Raw genomic sequence first — 13,711 nt, 5'->3', positions numbered from 1 at the left:
AAGGAATTTTTAATTGAGGATTTTTATTTCTGGGAAAACTGAACTCACATTGAACAGCATCCCAGTGTGGGATTTAAACTCTAGTTTGTTTCAGTCATGGGGAGAGGGATGGAGCGAGAGGGAGAGATACAGATACAGAGGCAGAGAGACACAGAAACAGGATGGGATTGTGCTGTACATGTTTCAGAGCTGACACTGAGACACACACGAGATGTACAATCGCAGACCAGAGTGAATCATTCTCTGTTACCTGCAGTGTCCTGGACATGGACAGAAGCTGACACTCAGACACACACAACAACAACTTGCATTTATATAGCACCTTGGACAGTATTATCCCAAGATGCTTCACAGCAGACTTAATGTGAGAAATTTGACCCCGAGTCACAGGGGAGTTTAGGGTCACATGTCCCAAAGGTTTGGCCAGATGGTTTTTATGGACTATTTTAATTGGAGGAAAAGGAGGTGTTAAAATGGAGAAAACCAATCTGCATCACTAATGTTCTTTATGGAAGGAAATCTGCCGTCCTTACCTGGTCGGGCCTACATGTGACTCCAGCCTCACAGCAGTGTGGTTGACTCTTAGATGCTGTTTGAAATGGCCTAGCAAGCCACTCAGTTCATGAGCAATTAGGGACGAGGAGTAAACGCTGGCAGAACCAGCCAGGCCCACATCCCATGGATGTATTTGAGTAAAACGTTCAGGGAAGGAATTCCAGAGTTGGAGCCCACGCAGATGAAGACACAGCTCCCAATGGTGAAACGATTCAAATTGTGGATGGTCACGGAGCCAGAATGAAAGGAAAACAGATATGGGAGGATGGTGGGACTGGAGGAGGTGGATAACCAGCAAGAAACATTTCTCTCTCTCTGTGCTATCAGTTTCCATTATTCTCCTGACAACTTGGATCAAATTGTCCCTGACACTCCAAAATTCCTGGGAATACAGCCCTCGTTTGTGTCTCCATAGCTGCGTATCTGTCACATTTAAAATACTAACGTTACTTTAGTGAAGAGACAACTCTGTCAGAAATATCTCAGTGCTGCGTTCACACAAAATGGCCACTGGGAAGAAACGCCAAATGGCTGCCTGATATTTGTGGATATTTTTCACAGATTTCCAGAAAGGGAGAGATGGACAGAAGACACAGACACAGAGAGTGAGAAAAAGAGAGAGACACAGATTGATGGAGGTATAAAAGGTTTCCCTTTACCTGCACATGATTTAACTTGTTCCCAGTTGGTTTATGGATTCCCTCATCAACTTATTGTCCAAAGTGCATCACTTCACATTTCTCAGTGTTGGAGTTAACTGCCTGACCGTTTCATTTCAATCTCCTCTGCACCCGCTCTCAAACACAAATAATTGTCTGGTAGAAAGTGAGAAGGAGCCTCGATAGAGAGGTTGGGAAGGATTGAATGGGGAGAGGCAGAAACCCTCAACACATTTCAAAACTACACTGATTTCCACTTGAAGGAATAACTTCTCCACCCCAACACTATCCCGTCATTCTCGATAAGCCCATGCTGCCCGTGTTCTGTGATAAATTACACGCAAGTGAAAAGATTATTTTAAATAGTGGGGTTACATTTGCCACCCCCCAATCTGTAGGAACAGCTCCAGAGTCTATAGAATTTTGGAAGATGACCAGCAATGCATCCAATATTTCCAGCGCCGCTTCCTTTAATACTCTGGGATGTAGATTATCAGGCCCTGGGGCTTTGTCAGCCTTTAACCCCATTCATTCCCCCAGCATCATTTTCTTACTAATACTGATTTCCTTCAATTCAATTCCACACTCTCACTAAAGCATTGGTTCCCTAACATTTCTGCCAGGTTATCTGTGCCTCTTTTGTGAAGACAGAACCAAAGTATACGTTCAATTTTTCTGCCATTTCTTTGCTCCCCATTATAATTTCCCCGGAGAGATGGAGAGAGGCAGAGTCACTGAGAGATAGGGATGAGATAGTAATGCAGAGAGTAACAGTGAGATATTCAGGTGGGCAAGCAGCTAATAGTGGGGTACAACAAGGATCACTCCAAAGCCACAGATATTGCCTCATGTTGCCGCTGTCGCCATTTACCTTAAATCAGCATCCTCTGCTTCCCAACCTTTCCCCCAATGTGCCGATTATCTCAAAGCCGATCCTCTCAGTTCCAGGACATCACTGCAGGAGTTCCTCAGGGTGAGTGTCCGAGGCCCCAACCATCTTCAGCTGCTCCATCACTGAGCTTCCCTCCATAGGTGAGATGTTCGCTGATGATCGCACCATTCACAACTCCTCAGATTGTGAAATAGTCAATGCAGAAATACTGAGCAGGACAGGCAGCATCTGTGTAAAGAGAAGCAGATTCTGGGACTGGGGGACTGAGAGACAGGAAGATAGTGAAACACACACAAACTCACTGACAACAAACGCAGTGATGCACACACACACACACAGATACACGCACAGTCTCACACACAGACACACACACACACACACACACAGAGAACACTCCCACAGTCTCACTCACAATATCCTAATCCCCCTGGCATTAAGGGGCAATTTATCATGGGCAATCAACCTAACGCACGCATCTTTGGAGTGTGGGAGGAAATCGGAGCACATGGAGGAAACACACACAGACACGGGGAGAACGTGCAAACTCCACACAGACAGTCACCCGAGACCGGAATTGAACCCAGGTCCGTTGCACTGTGAGGCAGCAGAGCGAACCACTGTACCACCCATGTTGTCCTTCATTGCAAGAGGATTGGAGTAGAAGAGCAAGGATGTCTTACTGCAGCTGGACAGGGCCTCGGTGAGACCACACCTGGAGTCTTGTGTCCAGTGTTCCTCTCCTTATCTGAGGAAGGATGTACTTGCCACAGAGGGAGAGCAGTGAATGTTCACCAGACTGATTCCTGGGATGGCAGCATTGATGTCTGAGGGGAGATTGGGTCGGCTGGGCCTGTATTCACTGGAATGTAGAAGAGTGAGCGGGGATCTAATTGAAAGGTATAAAATTCTGACAGTGCTGGACAGGCTGGATACAGGGATATTGTTTCCTCCGGCTGGGGGTGTCTGGAACAAGGGGTCACAGTCTCAGGATACGGGGCAGGCCATTTGGGACTGAGATGAGGGGAAACCTCTTCACTCAGAGGGTGGTGAACCTGTGGAATTCTCTCCCACAGAAAGCTGTGGAGACCAAGTCACTGAATATATTTAAGGAGGAAACAGATAGATTTCTAGACTCTAAAGGTGTCGAGGTGTATGGGGAGAGCGCTGGGGTATGGCATTGAGACAGAGGATCGGCCATGATAGTGTTGAATGGTGGGTCAGGCTCGAAGGGCTGAATGGCCTCCTCCTCCTCCTATTTTCTATGTTTCTGTGACCGCTCCAAGTCTCTCTGGGCCTCCACTCTTTCCAGCTTTTCCCCATTCATAAAGCAATGTGTTCTATCCTTTTTAAAGTGGGTGACCACACAATTGTCTCCAATGAAATCCATCTTTCACTCTTTGAACCATTCAGTTAAGACATTTCACTTTAGGGTGGCACGGTGGCACAGTGGTTCGTACTGCTGCCTCACAGCGCCAGGGACCCGGGTTCAATTCCAGCCTCGGGTGACTGTGCGGAGTTTGCACATTCTCCCCGTGTCTGCGTGGGTTTCCTCCGGGTGCTCTGGTTACCTTCCATACTCGCAAGATATATAGGTTAGATGGATTGGCAATGGGGTTATGGGGATAGGGCTGGGGTGAGGGCCTGGGTAAGATACTCTGTCATCAAGTCTGTGCAGACTCAATGAGCTGAATGGCCTCTTATGCAGTGGAACACCTCTTTGCCATTTGAAGCTTCTGGTTTCCTCCCACACTCCAAAGATGTGCGGGTTAGGTTGATTGGCCATGATAAATTGACCCTAGTGTCAGGGGATTAACAGGCTAACTATATGGGGTTACGGGAATAGGGCCTGGGTGGGATTGTGGTCGACGCAGACTCGATGGGCCGAATGGTCTGCCCTTCAGGGATTCTAGGATCTCAAATCATTGATAAATACAATGAAACTGAGACAGACCCGGGGGCTTTGCAGCAGCAGACAGAATGGGAATCATTGCATCCTGCACCGAGTTTTATTACACAATCAATTTCAGAAAATTCACAACTCTAATTCACAACAGCAAAGTGTGGGATTGCAAACTTGGAATTATTAGCCCAGGACTAAAGTTTAAAAGCTAAACACTGACATTCAGAAACAAGAGATGGCCTCACATCTTCAATTCTGTGATTGTCCCCCCTCTCCTGCTCTGAATATTACAATATCTCTGCCCCCTTCATGCGTCTGCAGACTTTGAAAGTTACTCAGACATCGGTGAAACTAGTCTTTATCTCGGGGCGTTTCCTGTGAAATTTGCACCTTCTCCAAAGAGACACAATCTAATTGACGTTTTCTGATACAATCTGAATCTCCTTTCAAACAACCTCCCAACCCCACTGTGCAGGAATGTCACCTTTTGTCACATTCCCCAACACAATTGTTGACACTTTATCAGGCCGGAAAAGTAGATTCAACTGACAGATTCTGAGCCCCAGGTTGAATCTTTAAGATGTAAAAATGAACTGAAAGCCCAGGTCTCTCTGTTCCTGCATCCATTTTAACATTGACCCATTGATTTTAAATTGCTTCTCCTGTATAAAAAAATAATCTATCAACCTCAGATTTAAACATTAATAAGCGACTGAGCATCAACTGCGAATTATAGAAGGTAGTTCCAAACTAATATCACAGCTGGTGTGGCAAAGTGTTTCTGAATTCCACTCCTACAAGTCTAAAATCCTCAACATTGTTTGAAATCCAATGTCCCCAAGTCCTGGACTCCCCAACCAGCAGGAAAAGTTGTTCTTTATCAGTCCTCTCCATTCCCCTTATTATCTTGAAGTGTTTGATCCAATCATCCCGTAGCCTAAATTCCAGCATTACAGAGTAACACTTCAACTACACTTTTCAACAAACAATCCCAAACCAAATACAGAACAGGGTTCATAGAATCCTGCAGTGCAGGAGGCCATTCGGCCCATCGAGTCTGCACTGACCACAATCCCACCCAGGCCCCATCCCTATCATCCCATACATTTACCTCAGCTAATCCTCCTGACACTAAGGGACAATTTAGCTTGGCCAATCCACTTAACCTGTACACCTGATAGAAGTCTGCCAGATTATGAGGGGCATGGACAGAGTGGATAGTCAGAAGATTTTTCCCAGGGTGGAAGAGTTATTACTCGGGGGCATAGGTTTAAGGTGCGAGGGGCAAGGTTTAAAGGAGATGTGGGGGGAAAGTTTTTTTACACAGAGGGTGGTGGGTGCATGGAACTCGTTGCCGGGGGAGGTAGTGGAAACGGATACGATAGTGACTTTTCAAGGGCATCTTGACAAAGACATGAATAAGATGGGAATGGAGGGATATGGTCCCCGGAAGGGTAGGGGGTTTTAGTTCAGTCAGGCAGCATGGTCGGTGCAGGATTGGAGAGCTGAAAGACCTGTTCCCGTGCTGTAATTTCCTTTGTTCTATCTTTGGAGTGTGGGATGAAACCGGAGCACCCGGAGGAAACCCACACAAACACGGGAAGGACGTTCAAACTCCAGTCAGAAAGTGACCCATGCTGGGAATCGAAGGCGGGTCCCTGGCACTGTGAGGAAGCAGTGCTAACCCCTGCATCACTGTGCCACCCCCATATTGAAAACTTGGGTTCAAATTCAAGACAGCCGCAAATTCACTTTGAGAAAAGTTCCCTCTGCTGTGTCAAAGGAATTTTTAATTGAGGATTTTTATTTATGGGAAAACTGAACTCACATTGAACAGCATCCCAGTGTGGGATTTAAACTCTCGTTTGTTTCAGTCCTGGGGAGAGAGATGGAGCGAGAGGGAGAGATACAGATACAGAGGCAGAGAGACACAGAAACAGGATGGGATTGTGCTGTACATGTTTCAGAGCTGACACTGAGACACACACGAGATGTACAATCGCAGACCAGAGTGAATCATTCTCTGTTACCTGCAGTGTCCTGGACATGGACAGAAGCTGACACTCAGACACACACAACAACAACTTGCATTTATATAGCACCTTGGACAGTATTATCCCAAGATGCTTCACAGGAGCCTTAATGTGAGAAATTTGACCCCGAGTCACAGGAGAGTTTAGGGTCACATGTCCCAAAGGTTTGGCCAGATCGTTTTTATGGACTATTTTAATTGGAGGAAAAGGTGGAGAAAACCAATCTGCTTCACTAATGTTCTTTCGGGAAGGAAATCTGCCGTCCTTTCCTGGTCGGGCCTACATGTGACTCCAGCCTCACAGCAATGTGGTTGACTCTGAGATGCTGTTTGAAATGGCCTAGCAAGCCACTCAGTTCATGAGCAATTAGGGACGAGGAGTAAACGCTGGCAGAACCAGCCAGGCCCACATCCCATGGATGTATTTTAGTAAAACGTTCAGGGAAGGAATTCCAGAGTTGGAGCCCACGCAGATGAAGACACAGCTCCCAATGGTGAAACGATTCAAATTGTGGATGGTCACGGAGCCAGAATGAAAGGAAAACAGATATGGTCGGATGGTGGGACTGGAGGAGGTGGATAACCAGCAAGAAACATTTCTCTCTCTCTGTGCTATCAGTTTCCATTATTCTCCTGACAAATTGGATCAAATTGTCCCTGACACTCCAAAATTCCCGGGAATACAGCCCTCGTTTGTGTCTCCATAGCTGCGTATCTGTCACATTTAAAATACTAACGTTACTTTGGTGAAGAGACAACTCTGTCAGAAATATCTCAGTGCTGCGTTCACACAAAATGGCCACTGGGAAGAAACGCCAAATGGCTGCCTGATATTTGTGGATATTTTTCACAGATTTCCAGAAAGGGAGAGATGGACAGAAGACACAGACATAGAGAGTGCGAAAAAGAGAGAGACACAGATTGATGGAGGTATAAAAGGTTTCCCTTTACCCGCACATGATTTAACTTGTTCCCAGTTGGTTTATGGTTTCTCTCCTCAACTTATTGTCCAAAGTGCATCACTTCACATTTCTCAGTGTTGGAGTTAACTGTCTGTCCGTTTCATTTCAATCTCCTCTGCACCCGCTCTCAAACACAAATAATTGTCTGGTAGAAAGTGAGAAGGAGCCTCGATAGAGAGGTTGGGAAGGATTGAATGGGGAGAGGCAGAAACCCTCAACACATTTCAAAACTACACTGATTTCCACTTGAAGGAATAACTTCTCCACCCCAACACTATCCCGTCATTCTCGATAAGCCCATGCTGCCCGTGTTCTGTGATAAATTACACGCAAGTGAAAAGATGATTTTAAATAGTGGGGTTACATTTGCCACCCCCCAATCTGTAGGAACTGCTCCAGAGTCTATAGAATTTTGGAAGATGACCAGCAATGCATCCAATATTTCCAGCGCCGCTTCCTTTAATACTCTGGGATGGAGATTATCAGGCCCTGGGGCTTTGTCAGCCTTTAACCCCATTCATTCCCCCAGCACCATTTTCTTACTAATACTGATTTCCTTCAATTCAATTCCACACTCTCACTAAACCATTGGTTCCCTAACATTTCTGCCAGGATATCTGTGCCTCTTTTGTGAAGACAGAACCAAAGTATACGTTCAATTCTTCTGCCATTTCTTTGCTCCCCATTATAATTTCCCCGGAGAGATGGAGAGAGGCAGAGTCACTGAGAGATAGGGATGAGATAGTAATGCGGAGAGTAACAGTGAGATATTCAGGTGGGCAAGCAGCTAATAGTGGGGTACAACAAGGATCACTCCAAAGCCACAGATATTGCCTCATGTTGCCGCTGTCGCCATTTACCTTAAATCAGCATCCTCTGCTTTCCAAGCTTTCCCCCAATGTGCCGATTATCTCAAAGCCGATCCTCTCAGTCCCGGGACATCACTGCAGGAGTTCCTCAGGGTGAGTGTCCGAGGCCCCAACCATCTTCAGCTGCTCCATCACTGACCTTCCCTCCATAGGTGAGATGTTCGCTGATGATCGCACCATTCACAACTCCTCAGATTGTGAAATAGTCAATGCAGGAATACTGAGCAGGACAGGCAGCATCTGTGTAAAGAGAAGCAGATTCTGGGACTGGGGGACTGAGAGACAGGAAGATAGTGAAACACACACAAACTCACTGACAACAAACGCAGTGATGCACACACACACACACACAGATACACGCACAGTCTCACACACAGACACACACACACAGATAGAGAACACTCCCACAGTCTCACTCACAATATCCTAATCCCCCTGGCATTAAGGGGCAATTTATCATGGGCAATCAACCTAACGCACGCATCTTTGGAGTGTGGGAGGAAATCGGAGCACATGGAGGAAACACACACAGACACGGGGAGAACGTGCAAACACCACACAGACAGTCACCCGAGACCGGAATTGAACCCGGGTCCGTTGCACTGTGAGGCAGCAGAGCTAACCACTGTACCACCCATGTTGTCCTTCATTGCAAGAGGATTGGAGTAGAAGAGCAAGGATGTCTTACTGCAGCTGGACAGAGCCTCGGTGAGACCACACCTGGAGTCTTGTGTCCAGTGTTCCTCTCCTTATCTGAGGAAGGATGTACTTGCCACAGAGGGAGAGCAGTGAATGTTCACCAGACTGATTCCTGGGATGGCAGCATTGATGTCTGAGGGGAGATTGGGTCGGCTGGGCCTGTATTCACTGGAATGTAGAAGAGTGAGCGGGGATCTAATTGAAAGGTCTAAAATTCTGACAGTGCTGGACAGGCTGGATACAGGGATATTGTTTCCTCCGGCTGGGGGTGTCTGGAACAAGGGGTCACAGTCTCAGGATACGGGGGAGGCCATTTGGGACTGAGATGAGGGGAAACCTCTTCACTCAGAGGGTGGTGAACCTGTGGAATTCTCTCCCACAGAAAGCTGTGGAGACCAAGTCACTGAATATATTTAAGGAGGAAACAGATAGATTTCTAGACTCTAAAGGTGTCGAGGTGTATGGGGAGAGCGCTGGGGTATGGCATTGAGACAGAGGATCGGCCATGATAGTGTTGAATGGTGGGTCAGGCTCGAAGGGCTGAATGGCCTCTTCCTCCTCCTATTTTCTATGTTGACGTGACCGCCCCAAGTCTCTTTGGGCCTCCACTCTTTCCAGCAATTGGAGATAACTTTCTTCACTGTCCACTATGCCACCAATCTTGGTGTAGTCTGCAAACCTACTAACCATGCCCCCTATATTCTCATCCAAATCATTAATATAAATGACAAATAACAATGGGCTCAGCACTGATCACTGAGGCACACTGCTGATCACAGGCCCCCAGTTTGAAAAACAACCCTCTACAACCACCCTCTGGCTTCTGTCAAGAAGCCAATTTTGTATCCATTTAGATACCTCACCCTGGATCCCGTGAGATTTAACCTTATGCAACAACCTACCATGCGGTACCTTGTCAAAGGCCTTTCTAAAGTCCATGTAGACAACAGCAACTGCACTGCCCTCATCTACCTTCTTGGTTTCCCCTTCAAAAAACTCAATTAAATTTGTGGGACATGATTTTCCACTAACAAAGCCATGCTGACTGTCCCTAGTCTAATCAGTGCCTTAGGAGATTTAGTCATGGTAAATGCACGGGCTTATGGGGATAAGGTGGAGGGGACAGGATAGGGTGGAGGGGAGGGCCTGGGTAGGCTGTTCTTTCAGAGAGACAGTGCAGACTCGATGGGCGGAATGGCCTCCTTCTGCACTGCAGGGATTCTATGAGAGACCTTTGCATGGTCCTGCCCTGCCTTTTACAATTCCCAATGTGGGCGGGATGGGAAACTTCCACACTAAGTGTCAACTTAGCACGGCCAATCCACCTAACCTATTCATCTTTGGGCACTAAGTGGCAACGTAGCATGGTCAATTCACCAAATCTTCACATTTTTGGACACTAAGGGGCAATTTACCATGGGTAATCCACCTAACCTACTCATCATTGGACACCAGGGAACAACTTAACATGGCCAATCCACCCAACACGCACACCTTTGAATCTTAAGGGGCAATTTAGCATGGCCAATCCACCTAACATGCAGATATTTGGACATTAAGGGGCGATTTAGCATGGCCAATTCACCCAAGCTTCGCATTTTTGGACTCTTAAGGGCAATTTAGCATGGCAATCCACCTAACCTACACATCATCCTGTCTCTCTCTCTTTATATCTCTTTGTATGTTCGTGTGTGTCTCTCTATCTCTCTGACGCTCTCTGAATAGATCTGTGTGTGTGTCTCTGTCACTCACTCTCTTTCTGAATATATCTGTGCATCTGTTTTGCTGTCTCTCTCCCTTCGTCACTTACCCTCTCCCTCCGTCTGTCTCTCTACCTTCTCTCCTCACCCTCCATCACCCCCTCTCTCTGTATGTTGGTCTGTACATCTATATGTGTGTGTTAGTCTTTCTATGTATCTATCTGTCTTACTGTGTTTCCCTCTCTCCCTCTCCCTGTGTATTTGTGGGTGCCTGTCTGTGTGTCTTTCTATATATTTCTGAGTATCTGAGAATATCTGCCTCTGTATATATCGCAGCATATCTGTGTGTGTGCCTCCATATATCTATGTGTGTCTATGTATAGATGCTGGCACAGTGGCATAGTGGTTAGCACAATTACCACACACCGCCAGGGACCCAGGTTCGATTCCCGGCTCGGGTCACTGTCTGTGTGGAGTCTGCACGTTCTCCCCGTGTCTGCGTGGGTTTCCTCCGAGTGCTCTGGTTTCCTCCCACAGTCTGAAAGACGTGTTGGTTAGGGTGCATTGGCCGTGCTACATCCTCCCTCAGTGTACCCGAACAGGCGACTAGGGGATTTTCACACTAACTTCATTGCATTGTTAATGTAAGCCTACTTGTGACACTAATAAATAAACTTTACAGAAAAGAAACTTTCTATCTTTGATAGAGAGGTTAAGATGATTCCATTTCACATCTTCCTGCTTTGGGGAAATGGGAGTTATCTTTGCATTTACAAGGATATGGGGAGGGAGGTGTTTGAATGGACATTCAGCTTTTTGGGTGATTAAAGTGTCAATTTGTTTCCAGAAGCTGTTTACAGTGATTGTCCCGAGAGATTGTATTGTTTCAGTGATGTCGACGTCTCCAATACTTCAGACAGAGGAAGGAAACAATATACAAAAGGAAAGATTGGGGGATTCACTACATTGAAGGTGTGAGGCCTCATCACTCTCTGTCTGGTTTTGTTCTGAAATCTTTACATTTTTAAACACTGAAACCTCTTGCCCTTGTTGGGAATATCACTGCGGTTTGAGGAAAGCAAACACTGATCCCACACTAATCACCCCCCCAACACAGGACTGAGCAGAGAGTGTGAAATGCAACTGCTGTCAGAGTGGATTATTGTTATAGATGGATAAGAAACACTCCTCCATTTTCAAACCTGTCTCCTGTTTCTGTAGCGTTTCGGGCTCCCCTGACACACAAGTACAGAGAGAGACACAAAGATACAGAGAGAGAGACACACAAAGATACAGAGTGAGAGAGACACAAACATACAGAGACAGAGACACACAAAAATACAGAGAGAGGAACACAGATACAGAAAGAGACACGGGAGACACAGAGAGAGGGAGACACAGGGAGAGAGACACACAGAAAGAGAGAGACAGAGAGAAAGAGTGACAGAGAGAAATAGTGACAGAGGGAGAGGGACACAGAGAGAGAGACAGACAGAGAGAGAGACAGACAGACAGACAGAGTGAGACAGAGAGAGAGAGACAGAGAGAGAGACAGAGAGAACGAGACAGAGAGAGAGAGAAAGATAGAGCGAGAAAGAGAGAGAGCGAGATAGAGAGAGGGAGAGAGAGAGAGACAGACAGAGAGACACAGAGAGGGAGTCAGAGATAGAGCGCGACAGAGACAGAGTGACACAGAGAGAGAGAGAGAGACACACAAAGAGAGAGAGAGAGAGACAGAGAGAGAGAGAGAGAAAGAGAGAGGGGCAGAGAGAGACACATTGAGAGAGAGAGAGACAGATACAGAGAGAGAGACCAACAGAGACAGACAGAGAGAGACAGAGCCGCAAAGAGAGAGAGACAAAGCGAGAGGGGGCCAGAAAGAGAGAGAGAAACAGACAGACAGAGATAGAGAGAGACAGAGAGAGAGAGAGACAAAGACGGAGAGAGACAAAAACGGAGAGAGACAAAGACGGAGAGAGACAAAGAGAGACAAAGACGGAGAGAGACAGAGAGAGAGGGAGACAGAGAGAGAGGGAGACAGAGAGAGAGGGAGACAGAGAGAGAGGGAGACAGAGAGAGAGGGAGACAGAGAGAGAGGGAGACAGAGAGAGAGGGAGACAGAGAGAGAGGGAGACAGAGAGGGAGGGAGACAGAGAGGGAGGGAGACAGAGAGGGAGGGAGACAGAGAGGGAGGGAGACAGGGAGGGAGACACAGAGGGAGGGAGACACAGAGGGAGGGAGACACAGAGGGAGGGAGACACAGAGGGAGGGAGACACAGAGGGAGGGAGACACAGAGGGAGGGAGACAGAGACACAGAGAGAGAGAGGGACAGAGAGAGAGAGAGAGAGAGGGACAGACCAAGAGAGAGACAGTGAGAGAGACAGAGACACAGAGAGAGGGAGAGACAGAGAGAGGGAGAGGCAGAGAGAGGGAGAGGCAGAGAGAGGGAGAGACAGAGTGAGGGAGAGACAGAGAGAGGGAGAGACAGAGAGAGGGAGAGACAGAGAGAGGGAGAGACAGAGAGAGGGAGAGACAGAGAGAGGGAGAGACAGAGAGAGGGAGAGACAGAGAGAGGGAGAGACAGAGAGAGGGAGAGACAGAGAGAGGGAGAGACAGAGAGAGGGAGAGACAGAGAGAGGGAGAGACAGAGAGAGGGAGAGACTGAGGGAGGGAGAGACTGAGGGAGGGAGAGACTGAGAGAGGGAGAGACTGAGAGAGGGAGAGACTGAGAGAGGGAGAGACTGAGAGAGGGAGAGACAGAGAGAGGGAGAGAGAGACAGAGACGCAAAGACAGAGAGACAGAGCGAGAGGGGGCCAGAAAGAGAGAGAAAAACAGAGAGACAGAGAGAGAAAAACAGAGAGGCAGAGAGAGAGAGAGACAGAGACAGAGACAGAGAGAGACAAAGACGGAGAGAGACAAAGACGGAGAGAGACAAAGACGGAGAGAGACAGAGACGGAGAGAGACAGAGACGGAGAGAGACAGAGACGGAGAGAGACAGAGACGGAGAGAGACAGAGACGGAGAGAGACAGAGACGGAGAGAGACAGAGACGGAGAGAGACAGAGACGGAGAGAGACAGAGACGGAGAGAGACAGAGAGGGAGAGAGACAGAGAGGGAGAGAGACAGAGAGGGAGAGAGACAGAGAGGGAGAGAGACAGAGAGGGAGAGAGACAAAGACAGAGAGAGACAAAGAGGGAGAAAGACAGAGAGAGGGAGACAGAGAGAGAGGGAGACAGAGAGAGAGGGAGACAGAGAGAGAGGGAGACAGAGAGAGAGGGAAACAGAGAGAGAGGGAAACAGAGAGAGAGGGAGACAGAGAGAGAGGGGGACAGAGAGAGAGGGGGACAGAGAGAGAGGGAGACAGAGAGAGAGGGAGACAGAGAGAGAGGGAGACAGAGAGAGAGGGAGACAGAGAGAGAGGGAGACAGAGAGAGAGGGAG

This window comes from Mustelus asterias, unplaced genomic scaffold, assembly GCF_964213995.1.
Source record: "Mustelus asterias unplaced genomic scaffold, sMusAst1.hap1.1 HAP1_SCAFFOLD_1123, whole genome shotgun sequence".
Lineage (NCBI taxonomy): Eukaryota > Metazoa > Chordata > Chondrichthyes > Carcharhiniformes > Triakidae > Mustelus > Mustelus asterias.
This window is presented reverse-complemented; position numbering follows the sequence as displayed.